Below are 7,492 nucleotides of genomic sequence, written 5' to 3' on the forward strand. Positions count from 1 at the left end.
ATCATCTAAGGCTTTTCTCATTGTCTAGAGGTTTATGTTTATCTTCTTTTTGGTAATTTCGCTGGGAATATACCTTGGAAATCACAGTAGTTTGTCACTCAAGTATCTATATAAAATCAGCAGTGCTTATTGCTCTAACAACTTGTAAGGAATGAAAAAAAAAAATTTTCATCCTACCCTTCTAGGTTCTTGGCTGGGGCTCTGAAACAAAAGACATTTTAACAAGATAAAAGCATAGACGTTTATTTAATATAAATTTACATGACATAAGAGTTTTCATAAGGAAAAAAAGACCCAAAGAAGTGGTGAAACCTGAGCATTTTTAGGCTAGGTCTGATGAAAAGTGGAAAGTTGTGGAAAAATGTGATGGGACAAAAGGGTATGAGCTAAGAGTAGTAAACTATGGGAAACTTAGCAAGTCCTGTTCATTCAGATTTTTCTCTGTGTCCCTCTGTCTTCGGATATAAAAATGCCCCTTACCATGTTTTGGGGTAGTGTGTCCTGAACCCCATCAAACTCATTTCATCAAACTCAACGAAAATTCAGATGTTCAGATTCCTTGTTGATTGGAGAGTGTGTGATGCTGTCCCTCTACAGAGATGGAGAATTATGATTGTTTTCTGCCCTCATAGGTAAAATGTTTTCCCAGCTTTGGGAGAGCAAGGAGCAAGGAGCCACGGCTTCAAGTTGCCCCTAAAGACTCTTCTCATTCTGGGCCTACACTATGCTTCCCCTGGTGGGCTGTGGAGCTTTCTTCCTTTAGGGCAGCAAGACAAGTTGAATGAGGGTGGAGGAGAAATAGATCGTTCCTGAAATCAGACTTCCTTGTCATGCAGCAACTTCTGTCAGGCCTAGGAGAGAAGAACATCTCAAAATTCATCTGCAGAAAGGGAAGAAAGAAAGTCCACTCACATTGGGGAAAATGCCACAGTTATCACTGACCAACAAAAGCTCTGCCTGAGTTAGGAGTGCAAAACTAGACCCTTTGGCTTTACCATTGACTGAAATCTCTGTAGTCTGATCTCTTAGTAAACACACACACACACACACACACACACACACACACACACACACACACACACACACACACACACACACACACACCCCTTCTGACCCTGGCCCTCCCCCTTACATCAAGGGGAGGGGATGATTGCATCATGGTTCTCCCTGGCACACACAACACACCAAGTGTTTGCCTATATTCAGCCAACATGAAGTCACTGAAACCCTATGCCCACTAGATGCAATCAGTGCTTTGTTATTTGTTGCTCACGTGGTTTCTATCCTGACTGCTCTGCATAGTTTGCATCCTGAGATGAATTTAAAAGGACTGAAAAACCTTTTGTTGCTGGGAAAACTGTTTGGGGAGTAAGAACTGAAACCCCAAGTCAATGAATCCCCTGGAAGGGACCCTGAGGTGAATACTAGATGTCTCCCGTGGGCCAGGGAGACCTCAATTATCCTCCTCTTTGATGGCAGGCTGAGGAGGGGGTGTTGTCTATATTCTATTCAATTGGCAAAAGCAGCCCGTCTGGTCACTGGCTCCCAATAATGGTCCCAACTCCACTTTCCTTCCAGCAATCAGGAATGACACATGGAACATAAAACACAGAGCAGCAGGGCTGACTTCAAGTGGACGAGGGGTGGGGTGCTGCCTACAGGGTGTGGTTTCAGAGGTTCAGCCTGTTGGCTATTGCTTCGGTTTTACTCTTGGGGCCTCCTTCCTCTATTTTAAGGCTCTGAATCGTGTGTGTGTGTGTGTGTGTGTGTGTGTGTGTGTGTGTGTCATTGGGAACATTAGCTTAAGAATCCCAAGTCTCAAATTTTTGTTTCTCACACATTTTCCTCACTTTGGATGACAAAAACTTACTCCTATCAGAGAACCCAGTTTTGTTTTATTTAACAAACAAAATAACTTCAGGGGAGTAGGCAAAGAAATAAGGCAAACACTATTGAAAATTCTTCTCAAGTAGGTAAGGTATTCATAGAAGTATTTTACATAGTAAGATATTCCTGAGGCCAGGGATCCTATACAATATTTAGAAGCCAGTTGCCACTTCTTTATACCCTAGAACATTACCATGCTCTTGTTCTCTGTGTCTCATTTCATCAATTAGGACTTTTGTTCTGCTCCTAGAAATCCATATTTTTATGATGAAAAATATCTTAAAATAACTTTAAAAAATCTTAAACTCTATTTCGAAAAACATTTTCTGAAAGTACTGTTTTTATACCACAGATTTGATTAAAAGTGAGTAAATATTTCAGAAAAGGATCAACAAACCCTATTTCATTTATTAGCCAAATAAACACAGATTTTAGTAGGTTTCATATATTCATTTATTCATTTATTCAACAATATTTACCGAGTACCAGTGTGAATAATAGTAGCATGCATTTCATTTGTGTCATTGCTTTATGTCTTTCATTAAGTAATCATACTTTTTGTAACTTTAGTAACAAGTATGTTTCCAGTATCGTACTTCCTCCCTTGCAATAGAGATTTGGTGAACTTATTAAAAATTTATCCCTGGACGACATTAAAAAGAAAATGAAAGCAGCCATATAAGGTGAACTCACCTCATATGGCAACTTGAAGTGGCCTCAGCTATTAATGGCACATCATTATATCCCCATGGACTGTGACAAAGAGGTCCAGACAATTACCAACACAGCTTTTTCTCTCTCATAAAAGAAGTATGCAAATAAGATCAGGTGCACTCATTTCCGTGGGAACACTGAGTCAACTTAGAATTATTAGTTAGTAAAGTGCCTCAAACTTCAGCATTCTATTATTGGTCACAAGTTAATTTCCACATACCTCACACTCTAGTGGGAATAGCTATGTTGGCTAGGAACCAGTCATCAACACCTCAGTGTGAATGAAGATCTGAGAGCAGATTGTAAGAGATGAAGTGAGGTAGAGAGGAGCGGAGGACAGTGGGTACTTGGAGTGGGGAGGGGGCACCCTGGGGGGAAAATGTCTCTAACTTCCTAGTTTTGCACAGAAACCCTGGTCTCTGGAATAACCTCCCTAGGTCCTAGTCCTACTTTCTCCAAAATCATACAAACTTAGTTCCTTACAATTAGGATTCCTATTTTACTTCTGCTAATTGCTATGATTACCACTACTAATTACCATGACAGAAAAGGGAAGTCTGCTCCTTTGAGAGCTTTTATATATTGACACTCATTAGAGTGACCATTTCTGGTTAAGTTTTTAAATGCTTTAAAACGGCTGCAGTGAGGTTGGGAGTAAATATTGTTGCTATAGTTTTAAAATATAAATAAATAAAAATAATAATTCCATTAGTACAGAGTTAAAATATGCCATAGAAGAATTGGCAATAGCTTTTACTACTATAAGTATATAGTATATATACTTGAAATTTTTAAAAACTTTCATAAAGATGATGTATTTCAAATCTAGGATAGATTATACAATAAATGAGGTACCTGTTTGAAAAGAAAGGTGAATCTCCATCTCACCTCTTATATAAAATACATTTTAAAAGATCTACAATTAGAAATAAAATAAAGGAATCCATTAAAATTCCAAAAGATAAACTGAGTGTGTATTTTTATAATCTTGGAGTAAGGAAGATCTTTTTAAATAGAAACCCTCAGGAAAAGATTGTCAGTTGGGGCTTTTTTTAAAGTCAAAATGTCCCCACAGGGGAGAAAAAGTCTCTTTATTCCACAGAAACAAGGATGAAACAATAAGATGAAATACACATACAACATTTACGTACAGTGACCAATAATGTTTTATGTATTAGAACAAATAGTCCTATTTTTAAAAAAATGGGCAAGGACTTGAACACAACTGTCCCCGAACTGTTGAGCACAGTACGATGCTAGATGAAGACACTTTCGAGGTCACCAGCCCAATGCCCCATTTTACACAGGAGGGAACAGGCTCAGAGAGGTTCAGTGACGTGCCTCATGTCACCCAACCCATTAGTACAGAATTAATTCCACTTTACCTTGACAACCATCTACAGAGATCTTTATACATCAAATGTAAACAAAAGAAGATCAAGTTGTGGCCCTCCCCATTCAGACCTGAATGTGTGGCCCCTGGGAAATCATCACCGAGAGCACTGGAGAAGCAAAGGGACATCCCAAGGCTCCATTTGCACTCTTGGCTGCAGAATTCCAGGGACCCAGCTCATCTAGTTTGGCTGCTCTTACAGCAGCCTTCAGAAGCTTGGGAAGTGAGGCACTGAGTTAAAAAGACATTCCAGGTCAGCCCCCATTTGTTTGGATGACAACCTCCAGCCCAGATCCGTTAAAGGTCACTGCCTGCAGGGCCAGGCCTTGCCAACAATGGATGCAAAGATCAGACCTGCCATCCAGGAGTGGACGATGATACAATCTGAATGGGAACCAAGAGGAGGGCAAAGAAAGCAAACTATGTACAAGCCTAGTGGCTTCCGTTCTCACCCAGGTCAAGGGTTCCCTAAGTCTAGCCTGCCCACAACTGAAGGCATGGGAAATAAGTATTATAAGGGAAATAGGTAGTATACAGATAGATTAAACTTTTCTAATGGCCTTGTATTTGTTATCGAAACAAACGTATGTATAAAAACATAACTGGAAAATCACAATCATGATTTCATTTTATGTTTTTTAAGGATAAGCCTGCAGTAAATATTTGTGTAAAAAAGTGACTTCACTTAAGAACAATAGTAAGCAATTAATGGTGCAGGTATTATTTGAATATGGCAAAAATTCTGAATGAGGTATGTAAATAACTTAAGTTTGAAAAACACTGATATACTCCATTTTTTTTTTTTTTGTGGTATGCGGGCCTCTCACTGTTGTGGCCTCCCCCATTGAGGAGCACAGGCTCCGGACGCGCAGGCTCAGCGGCCATGGCTCACGGGCCCAGCCGCTCCGCGGCATGTGGGATCTTCCCAGACCAGGGCACGAACCCGTGTCCCCTGCATCAGCAGGCGGACTCTCAACCACTGCGCCACCAGGAAAGCCCCGATATACTCCATTTTTAATAATTTTTTTTACCAGCCCTGGAAAGAAATACATTTTACAAAGACTGCCAACCCATACATACATACATTTATGCAGCTGTAACAAAGATTTTGAGACATGATATTTAACTCTGTGCAATAGACTCTGGACCCTAGATTCATCTTAGACTCCCCATTTCCTTTCTTTCCCTTTCTCTTTATGTTTAATTGCCTTGAAGTCCTTCCTGTGAGTTCTGCTTCTAAAGGCTCTTTCTTCATCCCCTTTTTCCATCTTCAGTGCATTATTCCTGGTCAGTGTCCTCATCACCTTTCACCTGGACTATATCCTAACTTATCTCCTTCCCTCCAATCCAATTTTTCTCCTTCAATCCACCCTCCACACTGCTGCCAAAAAGGTTTTTCAAAAACTCTGATCTAACCCTGTTGTGTCAGCGTGCAGAATTAAAAGTCCAAGCTACTCAGTAAGGCTAATTTAAAGGCACCTGGTTGTTGGTTTCTGCTGACCTTCCAAATCGCAATACTGGCAAAATCAGGACTAGAAACCCAGGTTCTTCTCGACCTATTATGCTGCCTCCTCCAAGAACCTCTCCTTGTTGTTTTCATTCCACAGGTGATACTTGCATGGGTAAGTTCTTGCCTTTCTGGCACAGGGAGTTTTAAGGAAAGCCTGTCATGAGACAGAACAACATAATGTCACAAGTAGACAAGACACACACAAGGGTACTGTGTCCCTTGTCCATTATGAACACTGAAAGTCATAAGTGTAAGGCATAAAAGGAGATAGGGATAGCAGTGAATAAAAAAGAAATTAAAGTGTCTATTAGGCAATACTGAGTTCATGTTGGAAACCACCAATACTGCATAAGGATTATCTTTGCAATTGCAATCACTTTGCAATTCTCTCACAAGAAGCAGGTGTTTCCAGTGAGCAGACAATGACTCACTGGTTAAATTCTGGTGTGGATCAGTTTAGGAGAGTAGAGTTTATCCCCCTCCCCTCCTCCCCCAGGTGATGTTGGACTTGCCTTACCCAATGGAATATTAGCTGACAGGACACAAACAGAGGCTCAAACGTGTTTGTCTATTCTGACTTGGCCTCTTGAACTGACCATCCTATGCCAGGAGAGGAGCATGCCTCAGATAGCCATTCGCCTTCCATCCTGGGTCTGGAAATGGAACTAAGAGGAGCAGATCTGTGTCAGACCATAAGCCTGGAGTCTAGCCTAGCTCAGCCAGCCCAGGTGAGCCCAGCTGCGATCAGACCAAGGCTGCCTTGCAGACCTATTCACAAGAAAAATAAATGTATGTTGTCCTCAGCTACTGAGATTTTGAGGTGGTTTTACAACGCAGCAAAAACCAACTAGTCCAAAAGTAAAGCGGTTTTTGTTTTCATCAAATTAAAAATCAACTCTTTGTTTTCCTTTTGTGGATCATCTACAGGAGGAAAGTAATAAGGACGCGGCTGACCTTCTCCTAGCCCCCAGCACATTTCTAGGGCATCTCCCAGCATGCCGGTTGCATAATGCGAAAGCTCCGCAGCCTCATTCTTACATTAGCCTGACAAGAAAGTAAATTAGGACTGTTACACTCCTCACTCCCTCCCCCACTCAAGTCACGGTGACGCTCAAAATAAAACAGAAAATCCAGTGACCCTTTGTTTTTAGAATATCCACGCCACTGTCTCTCCTTTCAGAAACTGGGGATTGCTTTTATCAAGGGTCTCCGGCGTTGGCGATCCTATCCCCACGTAGTTCTAACCATAATTTTTTCTAGCAAGAGTTCATGATGCCCGAGTCCTTTTATAAAAGGAATGTTCCCAGGAGGAAGCCAGCAGGGTCAACGCCACAATGTCCTAGGGCCTGGATTACACAGACCTCGTTTTCCTCTAGCTGAGGTCGCGGTGCAGCTTCTTTCCTGTCTTTTTAGGCCCCTCTGTGTTTTCCTTCCCCTGCCCGCGTCTCTACAGCTCGCTCCCGTTTTCACCGGTTCCTTCCACCGGCTGAGGACCACTTCCCCGCAGCACGGAGCCTCCGGCGCCATTGAGGACGCTGTCCTCCAGGTGGCAGTAGAGAGCTGCTCCCTGCCCAGCCGCTTACGTCACCTTGTTTACCCGGCTCCGGGTCATTTTTAGATCTAAGATCACAGGATGTTAATTGGGCCAATGATTTCCCATTCATTTTGGCAAAAGGCCCTTCTTGTGGGCGTCGGGACAAGGATGATGTCCTTCTTGACAGTGAGATTTTGCTGCGGGGAGTATTTATTTGCAAAAACTTGGAATTTCATCTTTAGGAGATGGGAAAGCAGCACGTTGGTCTGTGGCATGGGCTTGTTTTGGGGTCACTAGTTTTTGAGCCGAACCAGGGTGGCGTTAACTAGGGACAGAGGGGAGTCATCGCCAAAGCCAGCTGAGGGCCCTCAGAAAGAGTCTGCCTTTTTACTTCCCCTTCCTCCTTGTAAAATAACTACTCAGCAGGAAAGCATTTGGACTTTGGAACTTGGAG

The 7,492-nt window shown here is 42.1% G+C and overlaps 1 long non-coding RNA gene across 2 annotated transcripts; it reads right to left on the minus strand.

Moving 5' to 3' along the window:
- Positions 1-303: 303 nt before the first annotated feature.
- LOC114485492 (uncharacterized) lies at positions 304-6,994 on the minus strand. Of its 2 annotated transcripts, none has more exons than XR_003678907.1 (3): positions 6,866-6,994; positions 5,496-5,658; positions 304-880 (listed from the first exon to the last, which is right to left on the minus strand). It is a non-coding gene; the product is annotated as an uncharacterized lncRNA (long non-coding RNA). The 2 variants fall into 2 exon arrangements; XR_008616859.1 differs by lacking the exon at positions 304-880 and adding an exon at positions 6,459-6,548 and having other exon boundaries at positions 4,810-5,658.
- Between the last annotated feature and the right edge of the window lie 498 nt (positions 6,995-7,492).

The sequence above is a fragment of the Physeter macrocephalus genome, unplaced genomic scaffold (genome assembly GCF_002837175.3).
Source record: "Physeter macrocephalus isolate SW-GA unplaced genomic scaffold, ASM283717v5 random_1636, whole genome shotgun sequence".
In the NCBI taxonomy this organism is placed as follows: Eukaryota; Metazoa; Chordata; class Mammalia; order Artiodactyla; family Physeteridae; genus Physeter; species Physeter macrocephalus.